The following is a 17168-nucleotide window of genomic DNA, read 5'->3' as shown; positions in this document are numbered from 1 at the left end:
CGAGTGAAAATCTTATTTGAACTGTTTTCGTGTCATGATTCTGCTTCAAGAACTTTCAAGCCATCCAAAGATCCTTTGAAGCTAGATCCATTTTTCTCATTTCCAGTAGTTTTATCCAGAAAACTTGAGGTAGTAATGATGTTCATAACATCATTCGATTCATACATATAAAGCTATCTTATTCGAAGGTTTAAACTTGTAATTACTAGAACATAGTTTAGTTAATTCTAAACTTGTTCGCAAACAAAAGTTAATCCTTCTAACTTGACTTTTAAAATCAACTAAACACATGTTCTATATCTATACGGTATGCTAACTTAATGATTTAAAACCTGGAAACACGATGAACACCATAAAATCGGATATACGCCGTCGTAGTGAAACCGGTGGCTGTTTTGGTTTGGATAATTAAAAACTATAATAAACTTTGATTTAAAAGTTGATCTTCTTTGAAAATGATTTTCCATATGAACATGAAACTATATCCAAAAATCTTGGTTAAACTCAAAGTGAAAGTATGTTTTTCAAAATGGTCATCAAGATGTCGTTCTTTCGACGGAAATGACTACCTCTTTAGTAATTGACATGTAACTTAAATTTCCGACTATAAACCTATACTTTTTCTGTTTGAATTCTTAAATTAGAGTTCAATATGAAACCATAGCAATTTGATTCACTCAAAACGGATTTAAAATGAAGAAGTTATGGGTAAACAAGATTGGATATTTTTGATCTTTTTAGCTACGGGAAATGTTTAACAAATCTATACAAATCATATCCTAGCTAACTTATATTGTATTATACATGTATTCTAATATATTATGTAATCTTGGGATACCATAGACACGTATGCAAATGTTTTGACATATCATATCGACCCATGTATATATATTATTTGGAACAACCATAGACACTTTATATGCAGTAATGTTAGAGTTATCTATACAGGGTTGAGGTTGATTCCAAAAATATATATACTTTGAGTTGTGATCTAGCCTGAGAAGTGTATACACTGGGTCGTGGATTGATTCAAGATAATATATATCGATTTATTTCCGTACATCTAATTGTGGACAACTAGTTGTAGGTTATTAACGAGGACAGCTGACTTAATACACTCAAATCTTTAAAACATAATAAAAATGGTTGTAATTATATTTTGATCATACTTTGATATATATGTACATATTTGTATAGGTTCGTGAATCGGTCCGTGGCCAAGTCTTATTTCCGAGGAAGGAAATATCTGTGAAAGTGAGTTATAGTCCCACTTTTAAAATCTAATATTTTTGGTATGAGAATACATGCAGGTTTTATAAATGATTTACCAAATAGACACAAGTACGTGAAACTACATTCTATGGTTGAATTATCGAAATCAAATATGCCCCTTTTTATTAAGTCTGGTAATCTAAGAATTAGGGAACAGACACCCTAATTGATGCGAATCCTAAAGATAGATCTATTATGCCTAATAAACCCCATCCAAAGTACTGGATGCTTTAGTACTTCGAAATTTATATCATATCCGAAGGGTGTCCCAGAATGATGGGGATATTCTTATATATGCATCTTGTTAATGTCGGTTATCAGGTGTTCACCATATGAATGATTTTTATCTCTATGTATGGGATGTGTATTGAAATATGAAATCTTGTGGTCTATTATTACGATTTAATATATATAGGTTAAACCTATAACTCACCAACATTTTTGTTGACGTTTAAAGCATGTTTATTCTCAGGTGAATACTAAGAGCTTCCGCTGTTGCATACTAAAATAAGGACAAGATTTGGAGTCCACGTTTGTATGATATTGTGTAAAAACTGCATTCAAGAAACATATGTCGATGTAATATATTTCTATTGTAAATCATTATGTAATGGTCATGTGTAAACAGTATATTTTAGATTATCATTATTTGATAATCTACGTAATGCTTTTAAAACCTTTATTGATAAAATAAAGGTTATGGTTGTTTTAAAAATGAATGCAGTCTTTGAAAAACATCTCATATACAGGTCAAAACCTCGCAACGAAATCAATTAGTATGGAACGTTTATAATCAATATGAACGGGACATTTCAGTTGGTATCCGAGCATTGGTCTTAGAGAACCAGAAAATTTGCATTAGTGTGTCTTATCGAGTTTGTTAGGATACATTAGTGAGTCTGGACTTCGACCGTGTTTTCTTTAAAAATGATTGCTTAACATTTTTGTTGGAAACTATATATTATTAACATGTAAATATTATGTGATATATTAATCTCTTAACATGTTTGATATTGTGTGATAGATGTCTACCTCTAGCACAAATCCCATTGACTCACCTAATAATAACGAAGAGTCGAATATATATTGGCAAGATTCACAAGTTCCCGAAGAACCGGAAGAAGAGGAAACGGAACCGGAAGAAGAGGAACCGGAAGAAGAGGAACCAGAAGAAGAGGAACCGGAAGAAGAAGAGGTTCCGGAGGGGGGAATAGTAGGAACCACAGAAAACCGGTCAAATAAAAGAAAATCCTCAACCAATGGACCAAAGTTAATAATGGTCAATGGTGTTTCCGCTAAGGAAGCAAAATATTGGGAAAATTACCAATTTTCCGATGAATCGGATCCTGATGAGGATTCCAATGATGTTATAGAAATTACCCCGACCCAATTTAATGAGGCAAAAGAAAATAATAAGGGAAAAGGCATCAAAATAGAGAAATCTAATTCCGACCCCGATGAACTTTACCGTCAACAACCGTATTTTCAATATCGTGACAATAACCCGGGAACCTCTAAACCACCAGGTTTTTCTAAACCAATGTGGAAAACGACGGCTCGTATTAGAGGAACATCATATATCCCTAGAAAATTAGGAAAAAGGACCAAGTCCGAAGAAGAAGAAACCAGTGATTCAGATTAGAGGGGTGTGAGCATGTTGTGTAATAAATGTATTGTAGTGTGCTTGTACATTTATGTTCTATGTAAAAATTGCTTGTATTGTTTGTTATTATGAATCTAATCCTTGTCTATTTTACAGTATAAAAACAAAATGGACGTTAAGGGTAGACAACCGAATATTTTAGAAGACCTACCAGAGGATATGATTGAGGAAATCTTTTCTAGAGCGGTCAGAATTCATCAGCACATTTAGTTATGGCGAAATTAACTTGTCAAACATTTGAAAGACTTTCCAGAAATGCCTTAGTTTATAAAAAGCTTTCCTTTGATAGGTGGGGTATATCACATTGGGGAGACTTTAAGTTAAGCCATTTTTTCTTTAAAGCGTTAAATGCGGGGAACCCAAATGCAATTTTACGCTACGGGTTAAGAACCTATTTTGACTCAACATATCCCAACATAGGATTTCATGAATTAGAAAGAGCTTCTAACATGCAACATAAAGAAGCATGTTATGCTTACGAGTTAGTGATGTTCGCTTCTTACCAAAGTGAGAAAAAGAACATCGGATTGCAGCTTTTAAATAAAACTTTCCCACAAGTGACGGATTCAGTAGTTGGGGTGAGAAACAAGGTTTTTAGATTATTACGGGGCTGTTGGATATTACGAAACCCTCGTCCTTTTGACAATATTACAACATGCTGCCTAGCCAATGGTCATAACGGTTATTTTCCACAAGACCAAGGATGGAAAGTCATCTTAGTAAAACCAGAATGCATGACTTGTTTCTGGACTTATGAATTACGTGTCTTTATTTCCTTTGCTGAACAACTTGCGTATTAACTAGATTTATCTTCAAAACTGTCCTGTATCATAGTTTACTATATTTCATGTTATATGTAATATAGCGAAGTTGTAAGTTTGAAGAATATTTGTATGTGATATATTATTATAATCAGTGTTTCATATGGAATTATAGTAGTTGAATTGTATATTAGCTACTAAGTATGAACTTAACGGGTAGGTAGTACCCGAATTTAAACTTATAAAACGCTAATATGAAGAAAAAGCTTTTATAAATGAGTTCATATTATGCTACGAGATACTATTGACTACTCTTAATATTCTGTATGATTAACTTGTTTCATTTGACTATTTTGAAGGAAATGGCACCGACTACTCGACACACCTTGAATATGAGCGAAGAGGAATTTCGTGCCTTTCTTGCTTCAAACATAGCCGCAGTACAGGTCGCGCTACATACCAACAATAACTCTGAATCTAGCAATACAGCTAACGGCGCAAAAAATTGTATAGGATGCTCCTACAAGGAATTCACTGCCTGCAAACCTTCTGAATTTGATGGGACCGAAGGACCAATCGGATTGAAATGGTGGACTGAGAAAGTTGAATCGGTGTTTGCCATAAGTAAGTGTGCTGAAGGAGACAAAGTGAAGTACGCTACGTATACGTTCACAGGTATTGCGTTAACATGGTGGAATACCTATCTAGAGCAAGTGGCACAAGATGCTGCTTACGCGCTACCATGGTCAGCATTCAAGCACTTGATGAACGAGAAGTACCATCCCAGAACCGAGGTCAATAAGCTCAAGTCAGAACTTAGAGGGTTACGAACACAAGGATTCGTGTAAGACCCTAATCCTGTTTCTGACTTTTTAGTTGTTCAGGACGCCGTCCAGGATGGTGGGATGCCTTCCAGATGTTAAAGGCTGGACGCTGACCAGAAATTGGGACGTCGTCCAGTTTGTCTGTCGGGCCAGTTGGGTTATTTTAAGATTTTTAGAGGGGCAAAATGGTATTTTCACTTATGGAACGAGTTAAGGCCACAAGATCAGTTCTAGGAGCCTCATTTGCTCCACTAACACCCACACAAACACTCTCATCTTGTTCTAGTGAGAGAGCAAGGGTTTTAGAGAGAGAGAGGTTGATTTGGAGAAGAAGGAGTCGGATTCTTGCAAAAGCTCAGGTTCTAAAGTTGTTCATCTCGCTCCTAGCTACATTGTGGTGGTATTGGTAAGCTCAAACTCCGAATTTTATTGTTTAGATTTGATATTCAATTTAGGGTTTTGAGCTAGTTTGTTGTACAACCCTTTTAGATGATGAAATGGGTTTGTAGTGACTTGTTATTCTTGTCACTTGGTGGGTTTTGGGTTGGTTGATGTTTTGGCCTTGATTAGGCTTTGATTTGGAGTTTAATCACTTGGATTAGTGATTATGGAAGTGATGGAACCCTTTTTGGGTGAGTTTGGTTAACTAATTTTGAAATGGGTCAAAATTAGAGTTTTGGTGTCAAAATGGGTATGACCCGTGTTTAACACTTGTGTTCGGGTTTAATTGGTGTGTTAGGACCATTTTCACTCGTGTTAGTGATTATTGGTTAGTTATGGCGCGGTTTGTGCTTGGAAGTGCATTTGGGTCGAAATTGCACTAAGGGTAAATTGGGTTGGTTTGTAAGTCAACCCTAATTGTGTTGTTGTATTTGTGATAATGGATTAGGTACTTTTCATTAGCGCGTGGCGGTTTATTTGGAAGCATTCATCAAGGCGACAAGGTGAGTGTTAATATCCTATGTGCATATGTATGTGTAGGATGGGTGCGGGTCGGGTGAAGTGGTTCTCAGTTATAGAGCTCACTTCACATATAGGTGGATTTGATGGACTTGTGTATAGGTCCAATTGGCACGGTTGTGCGTTTTGGTTGTTTACCTTTGGAGAGGTACACGTTGTGTGTACGTTATCACACGTGGTTGTGATTTGGATGTTATAACCCAAAAGGTGAAGGGTTGATATTGTTGTGATGTGGATAACCCCGATGTGGTGGATTTTATAATCCCGTGACCGTGGGTTTGATGTTGAGAAGTGAATCTCGGGTAGTACGGATTCATGATGACTCGGGTTGTTCGGTCATCTTGTGATGAGGTAGTGAATCTCGGGTTGTGCGAATTCACTAAGGCTCGGGTAGTTCGGCCAACCTCGGTTGTTGAATTGGTGAAGAAGTGAATATCGGGTTGTGCGAATTCACTAAGGCTCGGGTTGTTCGGCCAATCTTCATTGTGGTGTTTGGTATTCGGTAATGGGTTAAGGGGTTAACCTTATTCATTTATATATTGTTATATATATATATATATATATATATATATATATATATATATATATATATATATATATATATATATATATATATATATATATATATATATCGTTTTATTGTTGTGATGTAGCAAACCCTCCGGGTGTAGCTTCTTGGCGTTGTTCACATCGTCGTTGGTGAACTTATATTTGTTGATGTATCTATAGCTTGTTGCTTAGTGACTACGGTATGCTTAGCTTAGCTTGCCTTATACTTGGATGCTTCGGTATGCGGTATTTGATATTTGTGTGGCGTGTCTATTTTATACCTATATATGTATGTAGTATATTATCATTCACTAAGCGTTAGCTTACCCTCTCGTTTTTACATTTTTATAGATTGCATGGATGCGGTGGCTCGGGTAAGCGCGGGGACTAGTGGACTTGCGTAGTTTACTTTAGAAGACTTACTTTTGGATTTGATTAGGATTGGGTAGCGTGTCCCCAATCCCATGCTCGGTCTATGTTTTTGTATAAACTAATGGGTCGAAATAGTCGCTTGTGGTATTTTGGGTCGATGTGGGCCCGGTGTCGTAAAACTCGGTTTTTATTATGAAAAACTCTTAGTTTAAACTATTGTAATATATTGTGAAAGTGTTTTGGTTCAAAAGTGTCAGGAAGCGGGTTTTTCGCCCGCGTGTGTTTGTAAACTGATCAGAATATTTTAGTACATCTGGACGCCGTCCCAGATGGTTGGACGCCGTCCCAGTCTTAAGTGCTGGACGCCGTCCAAGCTTTTGGACGCCGTCCAGATGGGCAGTTCCAGAAATTTTTTTTATGGCACATTTTCGGATGGTTAACGGGTTGGGTCGTTACAAGTGGTATCAGAGCATGGTCTAAAGGATTTAGGTGCCTTGAGATAGGTACCTAGACTTAGACTTTTGTGTGTGCTTAATTTTGTTGCGGGACTTGTAGGATTACGGGTCGAAATGAGCTGTAGTTAGTGCCTTGTTTGTAGGTAGACTAACGTATGTATTAGTAATGCGGATGTTATTAATATATATGTGTGTTTGTGATGATAATTCTCGCGTATGTGCATATCGCGTAGAATTTTGTTTGTGTTTGTTTATATCATCGAGCGAGGCGGTCATTGTACTAACGAGTTGATACGGCGTGTGTGCATAATAAGGACTTGCAAACCTTATTACGGGTGCAAATCGTGTCTAGAAAGTGATGTACGACGAGTGTTGAGCAAGATGGGGCGGTGTTATGCGTGTTGTTTTATACATTCATGGACTAATCATTTTGCATTCTTTAGAATGACGACGCGAAACGAGATTGAGACGAATGACGAGGAGTTTAACTCTAGAGTTGCGGCCGCCGTTGCGGAGCAAATGAGTGCGTTTCGAGAAGAAATGGATAGCAAGTATTCCGAACTTCAAAGTAGTGGTGAAATGGAGCGTTATCTTAAGAGCTTCATGAGAACTAAACCCCCGATGTATGATGGGAAACCGGATCCTTTGGTGAGCACAACTTGGATTTTGGATGTTGAAGGGTGTTTTCGTACTATTGATTGCCCTCCTGAGAAAAAGACGAGACTCGCTACTAGTTTGTTACGGGGTAGGGCGAGGGATTAGTTGGATGGTAAGATTGATCTTGTCGGTGGCGAGACATTTATGGCTTTATCATGGGACGAGTTTAAGGAGGAATTCTTTGAGGAGTTCCGGACTTCGGACGATTTGTGGGAATTACGTAATGACTTGCGAAATTTGCGACAAGGATCTATGGACTTGAATACTCTCAAGACGACATTTATGTCGAAGGCTCGTTTTTGCCCGGAGTATTTAGGAAACGATCGCTTATTGATGGGGGATTTCTATCGGACATTGAATGATGACTTGAAAAGTAAAATTAGCCGGGGTCAAGCGAAATCGTTTGCAGAATTATTCGACTTGGCTAGAGGTTTCGAGTCGTATACGCGATCAAAGATGTGTGAACCTTCAAGTAAGGTTCGGGTTGATTCGTATGGCGCCCCGAGTAAGAAAAATAAGGGTGCAAGTGCGAGTACGGGTAATGTGGAAAAAGGCACGATGGATTCTCGTGCACCTAGATGTTTCAATTGTGGTGTTAGGGGCCACAAGTTATGGGAGTGCACAATACCGAGAAGTGATGACGGGATGTGCTACTATTGTCATAAGGAGGGGTATCGTAAGCCGGATTATCCAGAGTTAGCGGCGGCGAATGCCGCAAGGAGACGTTGAGGTACGTTTCATTTTAATAAATATGTCATTTGAATATTTATTTATGTGGCGTTTAAGTTCGGATTTGTTATTGCATTGTGTTGTGCATGTTATTGTTAAGGGTGACGTTCCTAATGGAAGTACTCTATGGTAATGATTGATTTTTAGATGAAGGGCGTAAGACTTGGTGTAACCAAGCATTCCTTAGTATTTGGGAAATGTTTCCACCAAACCATGGAAATGGGTTTTGGTGTTCGGTTGATAAGCGCGTGTACGCTTTTGTGTTGAGATTGGTGAACCGTGAGGTTCGTCGGGTGGTTGGAACCCTTGAGATCGAGTGTTTTGAATCTCGATGTATGTTGGTAAAGGAGTCTACGTGACGCGAAATTAGGTGCCTCTTTCATACCTACTAGCGTGGTGTTCGACTCCGATTATGTTGTGGTTACATTGTACTTAGGGTACCGAGATGAAACCCTTAAGTACATGAGTGACTAGGTGAAGTTGACAAGCTATAGCAATTGGATGATTGCGAGAGTGTAGTTGTGTAATTTGTGGTACACCTCTCGTTTGAAGTGTTTAAGGATAGGTTAAAATCCTTCGTATGCTCAAGGTTGGAGCAAGGAATGGTGATGGGTCCTGTGAACCCAATTGTTGGTAAAGTCTACCTTTGGTAGCATTGTACTGTTGTACAGGTTGTGACATTGGAACGTAGTTCCAAGTGGGGGAGTTGCACTTCCGCCCGAGGAAGTTGTAGTGTGAGATTTCGGATGATGCTTTTGGTAGATCCGGAAATTTGGTCGGTTTGTGGTAGAGTACAATTTCGGATAAATTGTACTTATGGTTTGGATTTGAATTATCACCAAGGTGGTAATGTGGTAAATCTCGTTGAGAGATAATGGACGTGTTTGGTGAGCAAGGTGAAATCCTTCGGTTAAGGTAGGTGTGTGTCGGATTCTCTTCTAGAGAATTATTGTTTTGTGCCTATGTTTGATATAGGTGGTTCTTGCTCGAGTGTGTGAATGGTTAGTGGTATCCGTTAGGATTCACTATGGCGTAGCAGAGCGCGATGTTACGCTACTCGTTGTTCGAGGCCAAAAGGGCGTTGATTGATGAAGCATGACCTTCGGGGTCCGCTGACCTCATCATGGTAGTACGTGATTGGTGGAGCATGACTTTCGGGGTCCGCTGACTTCATCATGAGCGAGGTGTTATATCGGTGAAGCATGACTTTCGGAGTCCGCTGACTTCATCCGGTATTGAGATTGGTGAAGCATGACCTTTAGGGTCCATTGACTTCATCATGGTTGTTGATTAGTGAAGCATGATCTTCGGGTCCGCTGACTTCATCATGGTTGTTGATTGGTGAAGCATGATCTTCGGGTCTGCTGACTTCATCAAGGGAGTAGTGTTATGTCGGTATGGTGTAACATTATCGGGAAATGCGAGTACCGGTGGGAAATGCGAGTACCATTCCTGAGTTATGTTGTGGGACGTGAATATCGGGTTGTTCGTATTCACAATATTTCGGGTAGTACGATTGTCCCTGTTGGTTGGACTCATAGTTTGAGGTAGTGAATGTCGGGTAGTTCGGATTCACTAAGGCTCGGGTTGTACGACCATCCTCCGTTATACTATGTGGCGTTGGTGGTGAATATCGGGTTGTGTGTATTCACGATGACTCGGGTTGTGCGGTCATTTCGTTGTGAGATAATGGATTGGGTAGGTGAATTTCGGGTTGTGCGAATTCACTAAGGTTCGGGTTGTTTCGACCATCCTCCATATGTGTTCAGGCTCGGGTTGTTTCGGCCATGTTGAATTGTGATCTATCGGTTGTTTTATACACCGATGGTGGGGTCGTAAGGATCGTGTGTTGTGATCTATCGATTGTTTTATACACCGATGGTGGGGTCGTAAGGACCGCGTGGTTTAATCTATTGGTTGTTTTATGCACTAATGGTGGGGTCGTAAGGATCATGTTGTGCGAACTGTCGGTTGTTTTATACGCCGATGGTGGGGTCACTAGGACTATGTTGCGTGCTTAGTGATGCGATAGCCGTGTTTCGCTCACGTGTTGTTACGGGTGTGACGATCGTTGATTTTGTACACCTTGGGATCTAGAGTTACCATGATCGTTTTGGGCGCTATCGCTTTTAACCGTTTGTTATGATGTTACGGTAGTTGCGTATCGGTCGTATTGCGCACTACAAGGGATGTTTAGTATTAAGTGTAATCTGTAGGGATTCGTTTGGATCGATCTTCATCGTTTCAGATTGTTGACTTTAGGATTGAGACTTGGTTGCTTCTAGCATTGTACCTGTAATGGTATGCTAAAGGGTTGATATCTCGGTCCGAGATTGGTTGAGTTTTCCTGATGTTAGGGAATGAGCATGGTTTTAGTGCTCGGATTGTAGATTTGATAAATCACGGGTGACGATTTAGTTGTTAAAGGCATGTCAGTGGGAAGAATTGCTTTGGAAAGTCAGTTTGGGACTTATGTTTGAGGGCCGTGGAGTGTCGTCCATTTGGTTAAGTGACGAGGATCACGAGGACGTGATCGATTCTAAGTGGGGGAGAGTTGTAAGACCCTAATCCTGTTTCTGACTTTTTAGTTGTTCGGGACGCCGTCCAGGATGGTGGGACGCCGTCCAGATGTTAAAGGCTGGACGCCGTCCAAAAATTGGGACGCCGTCCAGTTTGTCTGTCGGGCCAGCTGGGTTATTTTAAGATTTTTAGAGGGCAAAATGGTATTTTCACTTATGGAACGAGTTAAGGCCACAAGATCAGCTCTAGGAGCCTCTTTTGCTCCACTAACACCCACACAAACACTCTCATCTTGTTCTAGTGAGAGAGCAAGGGTTTTAGAGAGAGAGAGAGGTTGATTTGGAGAAGAAGGAGTAGGATTCTCGCAAAAGCTCGGGTTCTAAAGTTGTTCATCTCGCTCCTAGCTACGTTGTGGTGGTATTGGTAAGCTCAAACTCCGAATTTCATTGTTTAGATTTGATATTCAATTTAGTGTTTTGAGCTAGTTTGTTGTACAACCCTTTTAGATGATGAAATGGGTTTGTAGTGACTTGTTATTCTTGTCACTTGGCGGGTTTTGGGTCGATTGACGTCTTGGCCTTGATTAGGCTTTGATTTGGAGTTTAATCACCTGGATTAGTGATTATGGAAGTGATGGAACCCTTTTTGGGTGAGTTTGGTTAACTAATTTTGAAATGGGTCAAAATTAGGGTTTTGGTGTCAAAATGGGTATGACCCGTGTTTAACACTTGTGTTCGGGTTTAATTGGTGTGTTAGGACCATTTTCACTCGTGTTAGTGATTATTGGTTAGTTATGGTGCGGTTTGTGCTTGGAAGTACATTTGGGTTGAAATTGCACTAAGGGTAAATTGGGTTGGTTTGTAAGTCAACCCTAATTGTGTTGTTGTATTTGTGATAATGGATTAGGTACTTTCCATTGGCGCGTGGCGGTTTATTTGGAAGCATTCATCAAGGCGACAAGGTGAGTGTTAATATCCTATGTGCATATGTATGTGTAGGATGGGTGCGGGTCGGGTGAAGTGGTTCTCGGTTATAGAGCTCTACATAAAGGTGGATTTGATGGACTTGTGTATAGGTCCAATTGGCACGGTTGTGCATTTTGGTTGTTTACCTTTGGAGCGGTACACGTTGTGTGTACGTTATCACACGTGGTTGTGATTTGGATGTTATAACCCAAAAGGTGAAGAGTTGATATTGTTGTGATGTGGATAACCCCGATGTGGTAGATTTTATAATCCCGTGACAGTGGGTTTGATGTTGAGAATTGAATCTCGGGTAGTACGGATTCATGATGACTCGGGTTGTTCGGTCATCTTGTGATGAGGTAGTGAATCTCGGGTTGTGCGAATTCACTAAGGCTCGGGTAGTTCGGCCAACCTCGGTTGTTGAATTGGTGAAGAAGTGAATATCGGGTTGTGCGAATTCACTAAGGCTCGGGTTGTTCGGCCAATCTTCATTGTGGTGTTTGGTATTCGGTAATGGGTTAAGGGGTTAAACTTATTCGTTTATATATTGTTATATATATATCGTTTTATTGTTGTGATGTAGCTAACCCTCCGGGTGTAGCTTCTTGGCATTGTTCACATCGTCGTTGGTGAACTTATATTTGTTGATGTATCTATAGCTTGTTGCTTAGTGACTACGGTATGCTTAGCTTAGCTTGCCTTATACTTGGATGCTTCGGTATGCGGTATTTGATATTTGTGTGGCGTGTCTATTTTTTACATATATATGTATGTAGTATATTATCATTCACTAAGCGTTGGCTTACCCTCTCGTTGTTTACATTTTTATAGATTGCATGGATGCGGTGGCTCGGGTAAGCGCGGGGACTAGTGGACTTGCGTAGTTTGCTTTAGAAGACTTGCTTTTGGATTTGATTAGGATTGGGTAGCGTGTCCCCAATCCCATGCTCGGTCTATGTTTTTGTATAAACTAATGGGTCGAAATAGTCACTTGTGGTATTTTGGGTCGATGTGGGCCCGGTATCGTAAAACTCGGTTTTTATTATGAAAAACTCTTAGTTTAAACTATTGTAATATATTGTGAAAGTGTTTTGGTTCAAAAGTGTCGGGAAGCGGGTTTTTCGCCCGTGTGTGTTTGTAAACTGATTAGAATGTTTTAGTACATCTGGACGCCGTCCCAGATGGATGGACGCCGTCCCAGTCTTAAGTGCTGGACGCCGTCCAGATGGGCAGTTCCAGAAAAAAAAATTTATGGCACATTTTCGGATGGTTAACGGGTTGGGTCGTTACAATTCGATATTACTTCGTACGAAAGACGATTCACAGATTTGTGCTTATTGTGTCTGAGAGCGTTCGAAGATGAGGAAGAAAAGATCGACGCGTTTGTGAAAGGGTTACCGGAGAGAATCCAAGAAGATATAAGTTCACACGAGCCTGCCTCCATACAAAAGGCATGTAGAATGGCTCACAAACTAGTGAACCAGATTGAGGGAAGAATTAAAGAACAGGCGGCCGAAGAGGCCAACATGAATCTAGTCAAAAGAAAGTGGGAGGAAAACGGTGATAAGAGTCACCAATGCAACAACAACTATCCCAACAATCGCAACATCAATCGCAACTACAACAAACGGCACAACAACAATAACAACAACAACAACAACAACAACAACAACAACAACAACAACAACAACAACAACAACAACAACAACAACAACAACAACAACAACAACTACAACAATCATCCCAACAACAATAACAACCGCAACAACAACAACAATCAGAAGCAGCTATGCCAAAGGTGTGAAAAGTATCACTCGGGGTTCTGCACCAAATTTTGCAACAAGTGTAAAAGAAATGGTCATAGCGCGGTGAAGTGTGAGGTCTACGGACCAGGGGTTAACAGAACAAAAGGAACAAATGGTGTCGGAACGAGTAATGGCGCAGCAAGTAGTGTCGGAGCAAGTTATGCCAATGTAGTTTGTTATAAATATGGAAAACTGGGCCACATTATTAGAAATTGCTCGAACTAGGAGAACACGAATGGACAAGGCCATTGAAAAGTTTTCAATATTAATGCGGCAGAGGCACAAGAAGGCCCGGAACTTGTTACGGGTACGTTTCTTATTGACAAAAAATCTGCTTACGTTTTATTTGATTCGGGTGTGGATAGAAGCTATATGAGTAGAGATTTTTGTGCTAAATTAAGTTGTCCATTGACACCGTTGGATAGTAAATTTTTACTCGAATTAGCAAACGGTAAATTAATTTCAGCAGATTATATATGCCGGAATCGAGAAATTAAACTGGGTAGCGAAATATTTAAGATTGATTTGATACCAATAGAGTTAGGGAGTTTTGATGTAATAGTTGGCATGGACTGGCTGAAGGAGATGAAAGCAGAGATCGTATGTTACAAAAATGCAATTCGCATTGTACGAGAAGAAGGAGAACCCTTAATGGTGTACGGAGAAAAGGGCAACACGAAGCTACATCTTATTAGTAATTTGAAGGCACAAAAACTAATAAGAAAAGGTTGCTATGCTGTTCTAGCACACGTCGAGAAAGTACAAACTGAAGAAAAGAGCATCAATGATGTTCCCGTCGCAAAAGAATTTCCCGATGTATTTCCAAAAGAATTACTGAGACTACCTCCACATCGATCTGTTGAATTTCAAATAGATCTTGTACCAGGAGCTGCACCAATAGCTCGTGCTCCTTACAGACTCACACCCAGCAAGATGAAAGAACTGCAAAGCCAACTGCAAGAACTATTAGAACGTGGTTTCATTCGACCAAGCACATCACCAAGGGGAGCTCCTGTTTTGTTTGTCAAGAACAAGGATGGTACATTTAGGTTGTGTATTGACTACAGAGAGTTGAATAAACTTACCATCAAAAACCGTTATCCACTACCGAGAATTGACGACTTATTTGATCAACTACAAGGCTCGTCGGTTTATTCAAAAATCAATTTACGTTCTGGATATCATCAAATGCGAGTAAAGGATGATGATATTCCAAAAACTGCTTTTAGGACACGTTATGGTCATTACGAGTTTATGGTTATGCCGTTTGGATTGACTAATGCACCAGCTGTGTTCATGGACCTTATGAACCGAGTGTGTGGGACATATCTTGACAAGTTTGTCATTGTTTTCATCGATGACATACTTATTTACTCAAAGAATGATCAAGAGCACGAAGAACATTTGAGAAAAGTGCTAGAAGTATTGAGGAAAGAAAAACTGTACGCTAAGTTTTCAAAGTGTGCATTTTAGTTGGAAGAAGTTCAATTCCTCGGTCACATAGTGAACAAAGAAGATATCCAGGTGGAACCGGCAAAGATCAAAACCGTTGAAAAGTGGGAAACCCCAAAAACTCCGAAGCATATACGTCAATTTTTAGGATTGGCTGGTTACTACAAAAGATTCATCCAAGATTTCTCCAAAATAGCAAAACCCTTGACTGCATTAACGCATAAAGGGAAGAAATTTGAATGGAAGGATGAACAAGAGAAGGCGTTTCAGTTATTGAAAAAAAAGCTAACTACGGCACCTATATTGTCATTGCCTGAAGGGAATGATGATTTTGTGATTTATTGTGACGCATCAAAGCAAGGTCTCGATTGTGTATTAATGCAACGAACGAAGGTGATTGCTTATACGTCTAGATAATTGAAGATTCACGAGCAAAATTATACGACTCACGATTTGGAATTGGGTGCTGTTGTTTTTGCATTGAAGACTTGGAGACATTTTTATATGGGGTCAAAAGTATTATATATACCTACCACAAAAGTCTCCAACATATATTTAATCAGAAGCAACTGAATATGAGACAACGCAGGTGGATTGAACTGTTAAATGATTATGATTTTGAGATTCGATACCACCCGGGGAAGGCGAATGTGGTAGCTGACACTTTGAGTAGAAAGGACAGAGAACCTATATGGGTAAAAGCTATGAATATAATTATTCGTACTAACCTTACTACTCAAATAAAGGAGGCGCAACAGGGGTTGTAAAAGAAGGAAAGTTGAAGAATGAGATACCCAAAGGATCAGAGAAACATCTTAATATTTGGGAAGACGGAACCCGATATAGGGCTGATAGAATTTGGGTACCAAGGTTTGGAGATGTGAGAGAAATGGTACTTAAGTAAGCACATAAAACCAGATATTCAATACATCCCGGAGCGGGGAAGATGTATAAAGATCTCAAGAAACACTTTTGGTGGCCGGGTATGAAAGCCGATATTGCTAAATATGTAGGAGAATGTTTGATGTGTTCTAAGGTCAAAGCTGAACATCAGAAACCATCAGGTCTACTACAACAACCTGAAATCCCGGAATGGAAATGGGAAAACATTACCATAGATTTCATTACTAAATTGCCAAGGACTGCAAGTGGTTATAATACTATTTGGGTAATAGTTGATCGTCTCACCAAGTCAGCACACTTCCTGCCAATGAGAGAAGATAACAAAATGGAGAAGTTGGCGTGATTGTATTTGAAGGAGGTTGTCTCCAGACATGGAATACCTGTCTCTATTATCTCTGATATGGATGGTAGATTTGTTTCAAGGTTCTGGCAGACGTTGCAACAAGCATTGGGGAGTCGTCTAGACATGAGTACTGCCTATCATCCACAAACTGATGGGCAGAGCAAAAGGACGATACAAACACTTGAAGACATGCTACGAGCATGTGTTATTGATTTCAGAAACAGTTGGGATCGACACCTACCGTGAGCAGAATTTTCCTACAACAACAATTATCATTCTAGTATTGAGATGGCGCCGTTTGAGGCACTTTATGGTAGAAAGTGCAGGCAGTGGCGACTCCACATAGAGTGGAGTGGGGTCAAAGGACCCCATTAGCAAAAAAAAATTTATGTATAAAATACTACTAAAATTGTATAGGACACCACTAAATTCATAGATAGGACCCCATATATTTTTAAAATTAGTGATTTTTATGGAAGTAAATAGTCATTCATTAGAAAAAATTTTTACAATATTCTACTCATATTGTATAGGACCTCATTGAATTATGATCCTAGAATCGCCACTGAGTGTAGGTCTCCGATTTGTTGAAATGAAGTGGGGGATAGACAGATTACGGGTCCGGAGATAATACAAGAAACTACCGAGAAAATCATCCAAAATCAACAACGATTGAAAACCGCCAAGAGTTGACAAAAGAGCTACGCGGACAGTAAAAGAAAAGATATAGAGTTTGAAATTAGAGAAAAGGTCATGCTTAAGGTTTCACCTTGGAAAGGCGTTGTTCGATTTGGTAAACATGGGAAACTAAATCCAAGGTACATTGGACCATTCAAGATTATAGATCGTGTCGGACCAGTAGCTTACCAACTGGAGCTACCTCAACAACTCGCGGCTGTACATAACACTTTCCACGTCTTGAATTTGAAGAAATGTTT

The sequence above is a fragment of the Rutidosis leptorrhynchoides genome, chromosome 1 (assembly GCF_046630445.1).
Source record: "Rutidosis leptorrhynchoides isolate AG116_Rl617_1_P2 chromosome 1, CSIRO_AGI_Rlap_v1, whole genome shotgun sequence".
NCBI classification, from domain to species: Eukaryota; Viridiplantae; Streptophyta; class Magnoliopsida; order Asterales; family Asteraceae; genus Rutidosis; species Rutidosis leptorrhynchoides.
The sequence above is the reverse complement of the archived record's forward strand: the minus strand, read 5'-3'. Positions refer to the sequence as shown.